Genomic DNA, 19250 nt, shown 5'->3' with positions numbered 1-19250 from the left:
AGGTCTCAGATACAAAACGTGCACATCATCAGCCTTCTAGTAGATAAAAGTGCGCCATGCATAATAGAAAAGATGAAGTTTCCTATGGAAATCTATTTTGAGATGCAACAATTTAAAGGCAACCGAGAGCTCAAAACCAAGTTCAAACAAAGAGAAACAAAGGCCAAGCAAATTTACAGAAATGGACAAAGACATTGGAGAAGGAGGGGATCTGTGTTCTACCAATACTCCAGATCAGCAAATTCATCCTGATTTCAAGCCAGTGATGTGCCATGAGGTGACTCAAGGAACCAGGCTGAAACCATCGGCCAGAAGAAATAGGAAAAATGTCAAAGGCAGGTGTGAGGTGTGGAAGGGGTGACCCTGTGACCCTTGCTGCCATGAGGCAGGATGCTCTTGCGGGCTTTCTGCACAGGCTGGCGGGCTCACATGACTCTGTTTAGAAGGATATCAGCCAACAGCTGTGCCACACGGGCTGCAGCCCGTGCTGAGTCACATCTAGTAACGGTTCTGAGTTCATCCTTAGACGACATGACCAGAAGGATCTGAGAATCAATGATGGAGAATTACCTGAATGAGTATTCCATTTCATTCCTTGGCAGTAAACCTTCAGCTTTGTACAACATAAATATTGACAAATATATACACAGGCAACCTATTTGAAAGCCTGACTGCATAATTGCATCTAATTGAGAAAAGCGGGATCCGTTTCGGTATGCTAGGTCTTTGTTTGGCTCGGTAACCGATGCTTCTGAGACCCAAAGCATATTCTAGTATAACCGACAGCACAGAAATCCCCACTGATGACTTACTCATTTCAGGGTATTCATAAAATAACCCCAGTTTGCCCGTTGGATACAGATGGTTGTCCCATTCCCATCGTGGGGTGGTCTGTTCTGCTCCCGAAACTGTGGCATCATTAGATTCATGACCCATCTGTCAAACAGATCAAATTATAAAGCAAGATATTATCAGACCAAGGTCATAAAAGTATTACTGATATTTCAAGCTGAACACATCATCTTCCCAAGAATTTAATTTCTTGTTTTCAGGATAAATTTCTTTTTATTGCTGCCTACCTACACTCAAGTATTGTGAAAACTAGTCCTGACTACGTACCTTGTGTTTACCAAAATTGTAACGACTACTACTACTTTATCTCCTACCTCCTTTTCAGGTGGGCACTTTAGCTTTTAGAAGATACCTACCCTCATTTGTTTTTTCCCCCATTTCTCTGCTATTATCCACCATGGCATTTCCAATTTGTAAATTGTCAGAGAAAATAAGTAAAAGAAAGAAATACAGGGTCGGTGAGCTGGTGATAAGTGCTGCAGAGGAAAATAAAGGAGGGCGAGGAATGTGTGGTAGGGAGGAGTGTGGATGGGGCAAGTGACCTTTGAATAAGGCAAAGACGGAGGCAAAGGTGTGGGCAGAGAGAACAGTGATCACAGGCCTTGAGGTCCCTCACGCTGGACAGACAGCATGGAGGCTGGTGTGGGCCAGAGTGAATAGGAAATAAGTGGTGGTTTTGGGGGGTGGAGCCTTAGAGGCTGCCGTGAGGATGTTCATTTTTCCCTCTGAAGGAATTGTGGAACCATGGAGGATCACTGAGCAGAAAAGTGATACTCTACCGTTGGATCGAACAGGTCCAAGACCCTAATTTCAGCTGAACAAATCAAGGGCCAAAGAAGTGACATGCCACCTCAAATTCAGTGCAGAGCTTGAAAGAAACAGCCTCGACTCGCAGCCCAGTGCTCTGCACCCTTCTGGATGTTGTCCCACAGAGCTGTCTCTAAGGTTAAATTTTTTCCTCACTCAGAGGCTTGTGGGTCAACTGAATGCTTCCCCCTTTTTCAAATGGCAATTTGTCCTGAAAGGAATTCGGAGTTGGCAGTGAAACAAGGCATGGACCTGTAGACTACAGAGCTGTTGTTCCTGAAAGCAACAGCTGGCGCGTGGTTTACTCGTGGAGTTCAGCAGAAGAGACAGAGCAACAACAGACAACTTAGCATCTGGCGGAGCTTCGGCTGACTGCACTGCACGTTTGGATGGATTTCAAATTTGGACAGTGAGGCGTCTTCACACGAAAGGCAGGTGTATACATCATACATGCCCACACGTCTGTATGCACACACACGTGGACACACACAGAGTATATGATGTGACTTGTAAAGAGCTTCCCCTGCTAGGTTTCCCACTGCCTCTGATCTCAGCGTTAACCTTTCCCTGGCCATGCTCCCAGGGTTGCTACGAGATTTCTTTGCAATGGAACATGCCCTTCGCTTCACAAACTTTCCCCAATTCTTTCAATGACATTAGGGGAAGAGCAGGGAGCTCTGTGAAGTGGTGGGGATATGGACTCGAGATACCCCTGAATCTGAATCCACACTTCATGGCTTATTTGTTATTTAACTTTATTTACATTCAAAATGCAATTGTTGCAGATCTCAGAAGTTGATTTACACTCACTGCTGTGGCAGAATGTTGCGGTCAGTAGACCCACCACTGGATCCTCTTATTCAACACGTCCTTCCAATAATTCAGATATTACTGTAGCACAAAATGCCCATTTCTATATTTTGATACCTGCTTTTCAGTATAATTATCTTCCTTCTTTATTCTCTAAATCTTATGATTTTTAAACATTTTTCTGAGAAGTGTTCCACAGGCACTTTACATATGATAAGTTGATAAAGAGATCCTGGAGCTCAAAACCACATTTAAATCCTGAGATAAACTCAACTGTGCCGTATACATGGATAGGTTTAGTCTGCTTCCTTTGTTACTTTGTTTAGTAATTTTTGTTTCAAACAAGATCCTACTGTATAGCACAGGGAACTACATTCAATAACTTTTAATAGCCTATAGTGGAAAAGTATATGACAAGGAATATATATATATATATATGTATGTATATGTGAATCACTATGCTGTATACCAAGAATTAACACAATATTTTACACCAACTATACTTTCAACAAAAATGTTGAAATAAAATTGGGAGGTGAAACTTCGACTGCCCAGGCTGCTGTCAAGATGAAACGATTCAAAGCAGGCCAGGTATTAGCAAACCCCCTAACACATCAAAACCCCATATGGGATCTTCTTTTTGAGCAACACAGGCTAACCAGCTGTGGTCACCTGTAAATAAGGTTGAAGTCACTTAGACCTTTGGCTTGGGAACGCCGTGGCCACCGGGGTGGCGGTCACTGCAGCACCTACGAGAATGACGGGGACAGCCTGCTCCTGACGCCGCTCCCCAGGCCGCAGCCCGGAGCATTGCAGTCAGGTCTGAGGTCCGGCCGGGAGCGCAAAGCTCCACAGCCACTCGGAGCCCTGCGGTGCGGGTGGAGCTGGGACCGCGCTCGTCCATCACCCTTCCAGGCACCCAGACTCGGGAGTCCCCTGGGGGAATTTTTCTCTGCCTCATAATTCCTGTCTCAGCCTCTTGTGGAATGCGGTCCATGCCCAACGGAAGCAGGGCTTTAACCCTCCGGGACCCAAATCCATCACGGTTTGGATCCAGGGTGTAACTTCCATGTTAACTCACCTGGTGCTCCCTTCTTGTGCTGAACTGCCCTCCCCCGTCGATGACATTAGGTCGTATTAGAAGTCCCGACTTGCTTGTCCTTAGCTAAGACTCTGAGCCTCTTGCTCAGTCTTCCTGACTGGAACCACTCTTCTGTGGCAGAAAAGCTTGGGCTGTCAGCAACCCATCATTGTCCTCGGTCTTTTGGGTTTTCTGTTGGTTTATGGTTCTCATGCAGGGATACCAATTTGCACATGAGAAACACCTGTAGACATTTTAAAAAATACAGACACTGGATCCTCCACACTCTCCAGCCAAGGCTGGAAGCTTTCTCCCTCTAGCAGGGGTTACACAATAATTTGCTTGGGAATTGACCACACATATTGGCATAATCATGGTAAATTGCCCTTTACTCAGTGCTTCCCACGTGGCATTTTCTACTTCATGTTGTCTTTGTACGTTCATTATCACATTTAATCCCTGAATTGTAGATAATCACCTTTTCTTTTGAGGACACTCCTACTTGCTAATCTTGAATACAAGTATCTTTGATTCTCTTAATCTATTTCATTCCTGAGTTTCCTGTTCCTGGATTTAAAGAGTGAATTATGGACACATATATTTAAGATTCTCTTAATATATCTATCTGACTCATCCTCTAACCAAATCATATCTGGAGAAGAGAGATTTTCTCTTTTAAATATTTGCATTGTCTTACTATATAGTAGTGCGTACACACGGTGGAAAATGTAGAAAGCATATAAAGTAAGAAAATTACAGCCATACATTATCTAAACACCAAAGGACAGTGCTATGTCATGTTGGGCATTTAACCATTTTTCTTAATATTTTATCATAAAATTTCCCTAGGGCAAGTTACTTAACCCTGGAATTGTACTAGACTTTTGTCAAGTACAGAATAACATTCCCAGAAATGACCCCAACATCAAAATAGTACGTGAGGCTGGGAAGGCCATAGGGCACTCAGCTTATTCTCTGAGTCCTACAAAGAATGCTGTTAATTCACTGATGTTACTCATTCGATGCCTGTGAGTCACTCACTCACTCAGCTGGCTCGGACTGAGACCTACTTTATACCAAGTGCCGATCCAAGTGCTGGGGAGACCCCAGAGAGAGCCTGGATCACGGCATCACTGTCCTTCTTCATTTGCTCCCAGAATCCTACTCAACAAACCCACATGGGATTGGGGGGTGGAGGCAGGTGAGATATGGTAAAATTCATTTCATTATGTTCCTTTAGACATATTTAAATAGCATGAAAATAGTCACTAACTTTGATAAGTTTTCTTTTCCCTTCCTATGTATTTTTGAGGATGGGTATAGTTTTGGGGCAGCAAGAGTAATTGATAGATCTTTAGTATGTTAGGATTTTATATGAAAAATTAAGAAGGAAACTGGCACCTTATACAAAGAGAAGAGGCAGTGAGGAAAACACAAGCCACCCTCAAACTTGGCTACCATTCAGAATTTCTGGTATTCAAAAAAGGGAAACATAATTCAAAATATTTTCCCTAAATATTTTAGCCCAGAGTAGAAATACATGTAGGCAAAGTTCAGCTCACTGGAACCTACAACAATGTGCTTACTTAAGCGAAGGTATAAACAGACCACAGATACTATAATGCATCCTTTACTTTAAACTAGTTAATGTGAGCAAGTTTCATTTCACATGAATTGCTCAGTACCAATTTAGGAAATATATCCTTCTTGATTGGTAAAAATAGCTCACTGATAACCAGATTCAACAAAATTTAGTGTTAAATAATTAACCTATTTCCTTCAGGAAATGCTTTTGAGTAATCTGAGTTAAGTATTTCCTCTATCTGATCTATTTCTTTTCACAGAGAAAAGTAGTATTATTTGCACATGAGCTACTTTTACTCCTCTGGAGAAATCTGACTGTGAGCTCAGGGTAAGAGTTGTCTACTGCACAGTAGGGAAAAAAAAGATTCATTTCACAGCAAAGATCAGAATCTTTTTTTTGAGGGGCATGGTGAGCTGGGGGACAAGGGAAATGCCTTTGTTTAGAGACAGACCACAGTAATCCATCCTGAAGCTGAAAGATGAAGACCTTGTGAAGAAATGCGGAAGGACACACTGACACACAAATGTGTTCACTCTGCAAAAACAGAAAGAAGGAAAGAAAAAATAATTTAACTGCCCTATAAAGAGAATGGACAGAAAATTGGTAATAAGGGAGAGTGAAGGAAAGTTAGGGAAGGGAGGAGAAACAGTGAAAGGGAACTTGGATGCGGTGGGCAGAATAGCAGGTTTCTGGAGCTTACAATGAAGGATGGTAAGAAAAAAAGTAAAGTTTAAAAAAAGTTACAAAGTTTAAAATAGTTTAAAAATTAAAAAATGAAGTTAAAAAATAATTTTTTTTATAGTGGCATGGAAGATTTTAAAATGATGGAGGTTTTTATTTCAAAATTCAAGTTGTTTGAGTTTCTCCTCCATGCTCCAAACAACAGTAAGAATTGCTTGTGTAATTGGTTTTGGGGGACACCACAGAGAGTGGTGAGCAATGCAGTTCGGTTGGCCAGGAGCAGAATGATTTTGTGGAAGGCAAGACAGAAGAGAGATCAACAGTTTCATGAGGACAGAAACTCAAAGCCAGAAATTATCTTAAAAAGCTTAGTGTGGTGGGCAGAAAAATGTTCCCCCCCCCAATATGTCTATGTCCTTATCACCAGAAAATAGGAAGAGGTCAGTTTCCCTTGCAAAGGGGGTCTATGATTTCAGATGCGGTTAACGTTGCTAACCAGCTTTCTCTAAGAGAGACGAGCTGGATTATAGAGGTGAGCCCATTGTAATCACCAGGGTCATTAAAGTAGGAAGAGGGAGACAGGAGAGGGGAGAGAGGAGAGGAGATTTGACCACAGGATCAGAGTCAGAGGCAAACAACCATGCTGACCTTGAGAGAAGGAAAAGAGGTCACAGGCCAAGAGACGTAGGTGGCCTCTGGAAGCCAGAAAAGTCAAAGATACAGTTTCCCCTGAGGCCTTCAGAAACAGCCGTGCCAATATTTTGACTTCAGCAGGCTCCTGCGTTCAAGAACCCTACAAGGTTAAATTTGTGTTATTTAGTGGAGACTATTTCTTTTTTCTTCCTACTACCATGTCATTTGGGGATACTTGTTACAACAGAAAGTGAATACACTAAGCTCCTTGAAATGTTCAGAAATTGCAGATAACACTGGAATGTCCACTTTGATATGGGATAGGGCTTATGTGAAAATCCAAAGGACAGTGTGACCTTTGCTAACATCTGCTTTTCTCATTTTTAGGAAGAGAACAGTAAGTCAAAACCTCTGTAGTTATTATTTTAGACAAGTGTCTCTTAAAACATTATGTAGCCCTGTGCCTTAGGACACCAAGGGAGTCTCTGTTCTTAGAAGAACATGAATTCCATGAGATAGGGTCTTACATCTGAGTCCCACAGTGGTCTCTTATTGGCAATGAGAACTTGGGCAAATCATTTACCCTCTTTAAGCCACAGGATCTTCATTTGAAAAGGAAGATAAGAATAAGGATTTTTTGGGTGATTAAATTGTACACACACACACACATATATGTACAACATTTAATACAGTGACTAACACATACTAGGCACTCAACAAATTCCTGTTATGGATTTTTAAATGCATGTATAAAAGGAGGAGAAAGTTGCGGGAAGTTGTGGGAAAACTTAGTTCATGGCCCCAAAAAGGGCCATCTCTCAACGGGCTCTGATCAGTCAGTCCCCAGTGATGGGCTAATAAGCAGAAACTATAGCACTTGAGGATTTAATTTAAACATAAAAAGGAAGGAATTTAATCATAATTATTAAACAGGAGGTATGTTTACACTGTTGGCTGGATCATCTTATCTGGAGAGCTTTAATAAGCAGAGAGTCTCCCCTGTTTTAGAGATGTTCATGCAGGAAAATTACTTGGATGGGTGGGCCGTTCTCACCCCAAGATCACATGACTTAGTACTCACGGAAGTAACACCTCTGTATGTTATTCCAGATGGACTGTCCTCCCATGATTATTGTCAGCTGCATCATCAGTTCAAGGAGACAGCCACCTGGGTCACACTGGAATATTAGAAAGAAAATCTCATTTAAATTTTAGATAGCTCTAACATGAAATAAAGTCATTATTTTATGCCTAAAAAAATCTAAGGAACAGAGAGTAAAGACACTCTTCATTGGGCAACTAAGAGAAAACATGAAACAGGTTAGACTGTCAGAACACAAAGCTGTATTCACACGTCTTCATTTCTGTATTTTCACAGCCAATAGACCAGATCTCCAGGATAAGTCACAAATCTGCCCTTAAAGAATGTGATGTAGAAACACGAGGAGTAGTATTTGACAAACTGGAAGAAGAACACCTTCATGGCTAGGTTGTTCCCACAGTCAGTCTGGTCCTTGGGATCTCTGCAGCTAGAATAAAGAAAAGTTAAGTCTGTAAAACTGTGAACAGCTTTGAGACCATAATCAAAGCCACGGACACATGAGTTAACAAGCTAAATATGTATATATATATATATACACAATTCACACTTTTTTCATATAAGCTGTTTTGAATTCCTTAAAATAGCTACTATGTTAATTCCAACTGTACACACTGTTGTAAGAGTTTCTCCCACTATGAATGCAATATCACACAAGGCAAAAAAAAAACAAAATCACCCGTTCCTTAAAATTTATAAGCACAACAGTATCCAATGGGCAAGAACTGTCCTCTGTCAGGTGTAAGTTGAAAGAAAGCTACTTCTAAACATCCTGCTAAGAGAAATTCTCTTGTCTCCCTGAACGGCAGGAAGGTAGGACTATTGAAGAAAACAAACAAAACACGGGGCAACTTGCTAGAAGCATTTGGGGAACATAAAACATTCTCCTAGTTCAAAATTTGAATTGGTCTTAGTGTTTTCAGAAGATGACCACTGAGCAGACAACTGGGAGAACGACCCAGGCACATGCAGTGTGTGGGAAGCAGTTAACTAGGGCCCCTAAGCCGCTGGCTGGGATACAAGCCAGAGACAAGAAACATTTGTTATAGAAGCCACAGCTGATGAGAATGGAGCTACACTAACAGGAACAGCATGGGGGGAGGACACATGACAGTGTGATTACTTGTCCTCTCCGTAACGCACAAGCAAATCTGCCACTGGAACCACGACCATCTTCCACTTATTTGCAATAGAGAGACTATTTACTTTCAACAATAGGGTACATGATCTAATGTAATTGAAATTATTATTAAGCACTGACATATTTACACAGAGCTTGGACATTCTAAAGCTTTCTTTGTCCCTTTTACTAATGCATAGCTGCAGCTAATTCACTTCTCATAAAAGCTAGAGAAAATACGTTTACACTTGAAGTTTTCTAAAGACTGTAATGTACTGGAATTGAAGTGCCTAAAAGATAAAGTCTCTGTTTTGACCTGGTTCTAAAACTGGTGTAGAAATGACCTCAGCTGCAGAAGGAGCTTAACAGACTCAGTCATCTTGATTGCCACTTTCTCATATATGGCGTTCAGGGTCACGATGATGTTAAAACTGATGAGGGAAGCAGTGATGGGCGTGGCCCACCTGCAGTCAGGTACTTCTGGATTGGGTCTCTTCCATTCAGGTTCTTGGGAAGTTCTGCTGAAAATACAATGAACACTGAAAGTCCATAGACAATGATCCCAATAACTGAAGCAATGGTCAACAGGACCTGACAACCCAAAAGCCCAGCAGCATAAGGCTCACTAATGATCATATTTTTACACAGAAAACTTGCCCCCAATCTACGCTTAAACAGACAACATGCACGTGCTGTAAACCTCACATAAACCTGAGAAGTGATGTAAATCGCATGTAAATGCCACAAGAGACGTGAATATCCGGCATGTTAAAATTTAGGGGAGGAGGAATGAAGGATGTCAAAAAGAATGAGTGCATCCACTAATGTAACATGCTGACAGCAGGAGCAGCTGTGTGCAGGGCATAAGGAATATATGGGAACTCCACTTTCTGTGAATTTTTCTGTAAACCTAAAACTGCACTAAAGAAGGAAGCCTGTTAAGTATATCTTTAAATGGCTGAAAATGGAGTAACTGGTGGCATGTTCTTTTGGAGATAAGTCTGTGATAGCAGAACCAATGAAAGTATCCCTTCTACATCTATAGAATTATTTAGGTTATGAACTAGTTGTAACCCATGAAGGGGATATGCTTCCTTTCAAGGGAGAACCTATCACTGATTCAGGGTTCAGCAGGTGCTAGCTGTCATCTTCATTCTTAATAGGACAAGTGAAGCTGTGGACATGCCCTGAGGGAAATAGTGGAAGTGACTGCAGGTCTCTGCTGATGAAAGCTTCACATGCTTTTCATACTCCTTGAGATCTTAAAATGGCAGGTACTCCTACTCCCTGCATTTGCACAAGATTCATGTCCCTGATCCATTGTAGTTCTGACTGTGTGGACTCAAGGGCAACGGGAGTGTCTGAAGCATAATTTGCACGTGGCTGGTAAGGCTTCAGTTCCTCACTAGGCAGGTATTTTTCTGCCCACTGAAGAATGCACATTAAAGGTCCCATTTTTAAACTGTTTTCCTTCCATCTACCTTCTTGGTCATAGTCCAGAAGCATGTACTCAGGGTCCCTGGCTGCTCCTGATGGCTGCCCCAGAGAGAAAGCTACAAAGAATGTGAATTTCAAGACTAGGTGAACCACATCATGTTATTTACAGTAACAGCGGGAGGCTGGCTTGCACCTGCAGGGGAGAGCAGATGGAGTGTTTACAAGCCCCTCCTGGAGCCACACTCCTGCATCTGGATCCCAGCTCCGATGCTACCTGTGGGGCCTTGTGCAAATTTCTTAACTTCTAGGGGCTTCAATCTCCTCACCCATATAATGGGGGGATAATAATAGCAATTTATAGGACTATTGTGATGAGTCAATGATTTACTAATTGTGAAAACAATTAGAACATTAACCACAGGCATGTGAAAAACTATACCTAAGTATTAGCTATGAATATGGTGACCAAAGTCTTAAAAAGGTGTTTTTCTTAGTTTTTAAGCCATCACTTTGTAGAGAAAGCATTTTATTTTCTCCTCTACTCTCTTTCATCATCCTTTTCTTCACAGTAAGTCTTCATGATTGTGAAAGGAATAACTTTTTGGTGTGTGTGTGATTAAATGTGAAAATTAGTTAAGGCTGTGAAAAATGTATTATACAAGGTATATTAAGCCTTCGTCTCTTGTACAGCACATATAGGCTATTTAAATACTATGCATTTTTAAAAAGTCTCCATAATAATTTTTTAATTATGTATTAAGTAAACTTAATAGTTAAGATTGTTTAAATGCTTACTATTGATTCAGCACACATCTATTTTTCTAAATCCTCACAATCACCCTGTTGGGAAGGTAATATTATATCTCTTTTACAGATGAGGAAATAGAGCCACATAGAGATGATGCAATTTGCCCCAAATGAAGCAACTATTAAGTGAAAGAACTGAAATACTCAAAGAGCCCAAAGACACACTAACTGTAGAGCACTGTCTACTACATGGTCTGTGAAATTAATTGTAATTCATTTCAGAACTTTTACAAACTTGACACATTTCCATTTTTCTTCCAAGCACTTAATGGGTTCAATATTTCTTATGAAACAGGAAAGCTTTCCATTATCCTTCCTCAAGTTTCTTCTTATTTATCATCTTTTCTGATCATAATTTTAACATTTGCTCATTAAAGATAATTTGAAAGTACTCAGTACTGGACAGAACTGTTGTCCTGGATCTGTCCCCAGTCTTAGAAGAGGGCCCAGAATTTGCTTTAGGATAAATAACCTCCCTTTTGTTTTTAGTCCTGTGATTTAAGCTCGATTAACCAACTCTTTCTGAAGCACCAGAGGTAGATCTCAGTTGGTTTAAGACAAATAATACCCCTCATTGTATTGGCCTCACACATGATTGGAGAATTGGCAAATAACCCAGTAAGAGCCACTATTATGTGAGGAGATAGGTGCTTGTGCCCATGTGAATGATAAGCTTCCTCTATCAAGAAAGGAAGCTGCCAAAGAGACCTCTCTTGGTTTGGATGGATGATCTGGGATGCTGAGTGCCTAGAAGCAGCATGCTGAGACATCATTGGACACAGAATGAAGACAGGACAAGACCAGGCCTTGACATCATCTGGGCTAGAGTATCTCTCCTTGACTGAAGCCAGACCTCAGATCTGAGGTTTTCATTTACAGGAACCAATAAATCCCATGCATCCCCAATTTTGGGTGTTGTTTAAACACATTGGAAATTGATTTTGTCACCTACAATGAAAGGACTCCAACTCTGAAAATGAATAAAAAATAAAATAAGGAAAATGCTTCTACCTATAGACATAATTCCTTCAGAAGGGTACATTGTTTGTATATTACAAATCATTTTATATATTAATTTTATTCTCAAGCCTATCGTAAGTGTAACACTTTGACATGTCATAAAATATTTTCATGGACACACTTTTTCATGGCTGCAAACTATTCTACTTTGTGAACGTTTGGAAGAATATTTTGGCTGAGATTTTATATATATATATATATATATATACATATAAAAATATGTCTGTGACTTGCATCCGTACTTACTTTTCCCTGCCATTTTGAAATACTTCCTGATTAAAAGTTTTTCGAAGCTGAATTAGTTGATTAAAACATAGGAATATTTTTGACTCTTGATATCAACTGCCAGACTGCTTTCTAAGAAAGCTTTAGGAGTACACCAGAAATTAACACAGCATTGTAAATCAACCATACTTCACAAAAAATATCCAGTAACCTAGGCATGGGATTGGTGATCACTGGCATTTCATCCTCATAAACAGAGCTGTGTCACTTGAGAGGTGGAAAACTACTTCATTTTGATGTGCACTGAGTGAATTACCATTGGAGTGTGACATCTATTTTTCTTTGTGAATGTGTGTTCCTTTTCTCTGCCTTCTATGCTCCTGAGATTTTTTGATGTTACCTTTGAAGTGATCTGAACTCTCTATGTATTGAAGGAATTAGCCCCTTGTTGGATTTGTAAACAAATAACATCCTCTGGTGATTTGTTTAAAATTAGGATGCTTCTGATGCATGGAAATCTTTGTATACTTTCCTCAGAAACTTACTGTTCATCTAGAGTTTGTGTAAACATCCATATTTATTTCTAGTATTTTTCTAATTGTGTTACTTTTTAAATGTTTCTGGAATTTATCACAATATATGGTTCACTGTATGATTTCAATCTTTTCTTTTCCCCCCAAGTAGCTAACGAGTGTTCCATTCACTGAATAACCTTTATTTATCTCCCTGATTTGTAATGCCTTCCATCTCTTATATTAAATTATTATTGATATCAGAGCCCATATCTGGACTTCCTGTCCTATTTTCTAATCTGGCTATTCTTGAACTACTAAAAGTCTCATTATCTTATTAATTATTATATTACTAATATGATTTTATTCACAATAAACCCCAAATCAATTTTATAACTTCTGATATTTTGGAGATATGATCTTTTAATCTAGAATCATGTGATTAAAGCATCTTTTATATCTTTCAGTAGTTTTTACTTTTATTTTTTGATAGTTCCTACTATCCTTTTCTTAGGTTATTCTTAGATATTTTACCTTGGTTGTTACTCTTGGAAAATTTTAGAAATCTTAATGCCTCCATCTGGTCTCTTAATCAGACCCTGGAGAATCCTAAACCACTGATCTGATTTGAACAAAAGAGGTGAAAAGAATAGGGGGAAGCACTGTGAGCAGAAGAGACTGTGGAACCTCCAGAGTGGCGCCCTGCATTGGCTCAGATGTTCTCTGGAAAAAGTTTTCTCTATGAGACTTCATAGTTCCCAGCTTGATTTTCAGTTTTCTCAGGATTTCACATTAGATTTTAAAAAGTCTGTGGCAGGTTCTTACCCAGAAAAAGAGCACTTGCACAAAGGGTTATATGTATAAACTTTCCCCAGGTGGTAAATGGAAAACTCTCTTCTTCCTAATTAAAAAAACAAGTTAAGTCAATCAAGGGATTACACCAATGAAATGACTTTTCTCCTAATTGGTCAATAAATCCTAAACATAATTTAAAAAAATAATTTTCAGACATAGCCTCATTATTTGTAATTGCATGGATTTTTTCCTTTTTTTTGTTCTTTTCTTTTCCGTTAACGATGTCAAACAAACAACAAAATACGTACAGTGTTCATTTTAATACTATTTTTTGAAAATGCATATGTGAACAGTAAACTATTTCCCTGCCATGGTCTGAGCTTGGGGGTCTGGGTACCTGACGAGGCCTGAGCTTGCCTTAGATTTCAGAAGTGACGGTAGTGACAGCATAGAGTCCGTGCAGGACAGAATGTTTCACAGGTGTCGGCAGCTAACTGGTCTCCACTGTGTGTTTCTTGGTTGAGCTTTATGTGTTAATTAGCTACAACTATGAAGTTTTAGAGTTTACATTTTAGAGTTTATATTTCGAATATTTTTAAGAGATGAAATCAGTAAGAATCAAGGTTTACCTGGATTATAAAAACAGATATAGTATAATAATAGCTGTCCCTAAGTACATGGCCCTTCCTCTGTGCCAGGAAGTCTTCCAAGTAGATTCTGTACATTACTTTGACCCGTCATTGCCACAGTCATGAAGAAGCAACCCTCTTATTCTTATTTTATAGGAAACTATGGCACAGAGAAGTTAAGTTGTCCAAGATCACTCAGGAAGCAAGCTGCTGTGTTCAAATATGAATTTAGGCAACTTCATTTCCAAGCTCTCACTACCACAACGCTGGCCTCTCTAAACAATGGAGCATACTTTCGCAAGTAAAGTAAAATGCTTCAATTAAAAAACTAAACAAAAAAATATTAGGCAATTTTTTAAAAAAGGAAGTACGATAAAGTGAAATGAGTTTTCATCTTCAATTTTTCAACAAGCATGTTCTAATGAAAATTTAAACTTATTAGCTGGCAATTTTAAATTTAAAATTGGCAGTTTAAATGACCAAAAAACTTTTCTTCAGTATTTTTTGTATGCTGCCAATATGATACGTTTTTGTTTTTCAGGACTCAAAAGCATTATGAACATCTAATTTTGTCTAAGTTTCAGCTTTCAACTCTGAATGTACAGTCTTTTACCAACATATGCTTTGACCCCCATCTTCAGTTGTAAACAATGGGAAATATTCATAATGGGGATTATTAGAAGCTTATTACATTGTAAAAGACAAATGTCACTTTCTATTGGTAGCTGAACCTCATTTTTTTCCATTTATAAAAAGAGGAGTTTTACCTGCTCCCTCCAGAACTTTTCAGTGCCAACATTCTGTAGATCTGTGATTCAATTTATTAAATCTATAGTTGGAGACATTTTCAGATGCTCCTAGTAAAAGCATTTTCTTTCCAAGAGTTATTCATGTTCACAACATACTGTCCTGCTGCTGCTGACTGCAAGTACCATCAGCTCTAAATTATCTCAGCTGATGGAAAGAAGCAATAATACAGATGACTCAAAAAATCATCTTTTCATAGCTCTGGAACGTTGATACAAAGATATATAGTTTTATTTTTTTAATTTTGCAGCAGGAGTGGCAGCAATAAATTTACATTTCCAATTATATAAAATGCCTAGCTCAAACACTGCTCAAACACTGATGGCATCTCAACAAATGTTTCCCTGCTTCTCCTAACCTTTCTCTGACTTTAGGATGAGAGTCATGCTGCTTTGTGCACATCCCAACCGGAAGTGGGAGCAGTGACCGGGACTTAGTTAAAGACAAAGGGGCACCTAGTCTACGATGAAAAGGAGGCGGCAATAATGAAGGCACATGTGAAAAAATGGGAGTCAACAATAAAAACCAATGTGTCTTTCCTCCTACATCTATGTCATAGCAGCTAATTTATATTTTGCATTTATTTATTGGTGTTATGAAAGGATAAAAGTCAATGCCTCTTTTCTTATACACTTATACAAGACTTTTTCTTTTCCCCCTTTTTACTGTTACTATGAATGAAGGACCACACTTCTCTTCTGTGTACACCATTCCAGTCAGTGCTCCTTCAACTTGGCTGCACATTAGAATAACCAGAGGAGCTTTAAAAACTTCCCTATGCCAGAATGCACCAAAGGCCACTAAGTACCATCCGAGTTAGCAGTGATGGAATCCAGGCACCAACATTTTTTAAGGTCCCCTGGTGATTCCAACATGCAGCCAAGGCTGACAAGCCCAGAAGTAAACAGACTAAAGTGCATCTAAACAGCGCCCGCTTTTCCTGGGTAATCTCATCTGTCTCCACGTGTGGACACCGCGCCTCCTATTCTGGCTGGACTTGTTCTTCCTGTTCAAACGTGTCCCATTTTTACTCAAGTTCTGCCTGGCGCCGCTTCCAGAACTCCAGAAGTAAGGTGACTAACAGAGAGAGAGAACAGCAGAATGTGGATCTTCAGTGATGACTGATGCTTCAGAAACCAGTACTTAATATTTATTACCGTTAACACTTTGGTAAACGGTTAATAAAATCACATTTATTTATAGGCGATACTAAAGAGAAACATGAGTTAATGCCTTTTTTTAAGAAAAAAGAAAATGTAGATTATTTATTGAACTTTTGGAAACAGACTAGCTCTCTAGCTCAAGAAAAAGTTATTAACGTGATGGTCAGACGCAGGTGACTGTGTCTGATGCTAAAGTACCTGCTACCAGCACATTATGCCCACTAAAAACACAAATATCAGGGGGATGGGTATAGCTCAGTGGTAGAGCACGTGCTAAGCATGTACAAGGTCCTGGGTTCAACCCCAGTACCTCCATTAAAAAAGAAAATTAAAAAAAGTAAAATTAACTGTCACAATTTAAAAGCAGTGCACGGTCCACCATCCAAGCCTTCTCCTCACATCCCTGTCTCTTCTGTCCAAAGGACCTGAGGGTGGGGAAGGGGATAACAATGCTTTAGTAACCCTTGCATTTCTATTTTCCACCACCCCAGTCACACAAAATTAAAATAATATTCTTAAATATGGAAAACTGCCATTTTCCTCAATCTTCGGTAAAGTAATTTTTAGAAATCGTCAATCTGTTTTAAGACTCGTAGCTTCAAATAGTAGACAAAAACAACATGAAATGTTTATTGAAAAATGTGGCTTCAGGGAAATCCCCTAAGCCCTTCTTCCAACCAGACTGTTACCCCTAGGCCCTAACTCTAGAGAAATTCCAGAATAACCACTGTTCCCTCCACCATTATACCTGAGTCTCTACCATGCTCTGAGAATAAAGAGAAAAAAGACACAGTCCCTGCTTCCGGGAGCTCCTAGGTGCACAGGACTCATCATGAAATGATGGCTGAGGAGGCTTGTTAAGACGGCTTGGATAACAGTCAGCAGTGGGTGCTCGGGGCAGAGAGCCGGAACTGTAGCCAACACTCTCCCAGAGGAGGGAACCACTGTGGTGAGTTCTGAGATGCCCTAGAAGTGATCAGGTGAAGTTATAATGTTAAGGCCATTTCTCCCTGGGGAGCTGCACATGCAAAGGAGGGAGGCCAAAGAGAGCCAGGTCACTTCCAGGAACTGCAAATAGTCTAGAAGTGAGAACAGGGTGTGGGAGGCAGGTGAGGCAACCAGGTGGAGAGATCACAGGTGCACATCACACAGGACTCTGTGTGCCTCCAAGGTAAAGGAGACATGCAAAGTGATCTAGAAAGGAAAAAGATAGAGGCAGGGAGACCTATTGGCAGGTTCATGTGAAGGCCTGCTGAGGCCCCGCTAGGAGGAGAGAGAAGAAAACATTTCAGCAGGTGGACGGATTGGCCACAGATGTGATGGAAGGGCAGGAAGAGGTCAAAGATGCCGGCCAGCTTTCTGGCTTTGGCAGTGTCCTAAATTATAGTGCCATTTCCTAAAACAAGAAGGGCAGGAAGAGGAGCAAGTCGTGAGAGGAGACAACTGATTCAGTTCTGGCTGGGTGCCTGTGGGCTCCAGGAGAGATGTCCAATAGGCAAATAAAAGTCTAGAAATCGGGAGAAAGTTCTAGGCTGAGCCAAGTAGTTTTCCTGCTTCAAGAGGCTAATGGTTGTGAGTGGACAAGCTCACGAGAAGAGATGTAGAGGGGTAGCTCTCACCGTCCTGCACATGGGAAGCATCTGGGAGCCTTTAAAACATAGTGCGCCCCAGCCTGGTGTGGGGCCTTTGTACTGTTTATTGTTTTTTAAATACTTTCCTTTTTTGGGGGGGTAGTTAGATTTATTTATTTTAATGGAGGTACTTGGAATTGAACCCAGGACCTCTTGCATGCTAAGCAAGTGCTCAGCCACTGAGCCATACCCTCCCCACCATTTTTTTGTTTTTAGACATTAGCTCTACTGAGCAGTCAGGGTTGAGAATCAACCTGTAGAGAGCAGAGAGCCTTGGGGTAGAGATCAAGGAGAAGCTTCCCAGAGCCCTGCAGACCCCAGCAAGGGCAGCCGGAGATGCAGGGAGCCTCGGATGGGCTGTGAGGAACGTGAACTCAACACTCCCCAATGACAAACATGTTTCAAGCACCCACTTCCCAGCAGTGTTTCTTCTGAGTTTACTACTTTTCCAGTAATACTGGGTGAGAATAGAAATAATCTGGACAAAGGGATCAAATTCAAATGCTCGTTCTGACCATTCTTAGCTGCGTGATTACTGATTAAAAGGTTACCGGTCTGCCACGTGTAAACTGGGGGACCTAGAACCGTGCTCGTGGTCTGCTGTGAGCGTAATGAAATGACAACTATAAAGGCACTCCTGACTCTCAGAGGTAATTGCTACTATTGTCCCCATTTGGGACACCAAGAAACAGAGTCACAGAAAGCTTCAAACATTTGCCCAAGATGAAGGTTACTGTCTGGAATCAAGCCAATGACTTCGTGGATCCAGAGCCCAGGATCTTCTTACGAATAACACGGCACTGCCCAGGTTCCCTGCTCCAAAACCCGCCTCCCTTTGGCTCAGTTCCATGGGCCCTGCGCTGCACAGATGTCGTCACTGCCTGCCTGCCCGCCCGGTGTCTGACCCCGGCACTGCTCCCTCCATCTCACACACCGCTTCCTTGGGCACACCAACCCTCACGAGGCCATTGCTGTGGGTACTCGGATGTTTACACGGAAACGCAGGTGACAGCCCAGCTTTTTGCTATAGATGCTGCTGTCAGTGGAGGCAAAGAGCTCACAGTTGGTGGCGGAGGCCATTTCTGGTATCCTCCTTGGCTGGAGAGCTGGATGGAATCCAGTTTCCCTCTGCAACTTAGACATCCAGCATGAGAGTTATGTAAGGCCATCTGGCCTCTCAACATAGAAATGATGCCCCCGCAGTCGTACTTAATATTGTAATCTCCTGGCTCCACCAGGGAGCAGAGGCCATGGCCTGTTGTCCAACAAGTTTTGCTTCCTTACACGACAGCTACAATGGGGTGAGTAAACACCGGACCAGAAAATCTACAAAGCCCTCGTGTACTATTTCCTGACACTTGCAGGTCACCCAAATACCCCAGATCCTCCAAGTAAACAACTAGTAAGAGGAACTGAGCTGGCTCGTCTGTCAGATCCCTGATGGCAGGACGGATTTGTCCTCTCCTGCTCTCGGGATCATCCGTTCTCCTTCTGTGTGCCCTTCCCCGATTGAAGGAGACTGTTCTTTGTTTATGGGCTATGGAGTATTTGTGGCT

At 40.9% G+C, this 19250-nt stretch overlaps 1 long non-coding RNA gene across 2 annotated transcripts in view; it reads right to left on the bottom strand.

Annotated features, from left to right (window-relative positions):
• Positions 1 to 708: 708 nt before the first annotated feature.
• LOC135322432 (uncharacterized) overlaps positions 709 to 19250 on the bottom strand; it is a 39599-nt gene continuing 21057 nt past the window's right edge. Inside the window, exons 3-5 of one of the 2 annotated variants that reach the window (XR_010383012.1) lie at positions 7531 to 7627; positions 3551 to 3794; positions 709 to 936 (exon numbers count right to left, since the gene is read on the bottom strand). This is a non-coding gene — a long non-coding RNA (uncharacterized LOC135322432). The remainder of the gene's footprint in view (positions 937 to 3550; positions 3795 to 7530; positions 7628 to 19250) is intronic. The other variant, XR_010383013.1, reaches the window with a different exon arrangement.

This window comes from Camelus dromedarius, chromosome 11 (assembly GCF_036321535.1).
Source record: "Camelus dromedarius isolate mCamDro1 chromosome 11, mCamDro1.pat, whole genome shotgun sequence".
NCBI lineage: Eukaryota > Metazoa > Chordata > Mammalia > Artiodactyla > Camelidae > Camelus > Camelus dromedarius.
The sequence above is the reverse complement of the archived record's forward strand: the minus strand, read 5'-3'. Positions and strand labels throughout refer to the sequence as shown.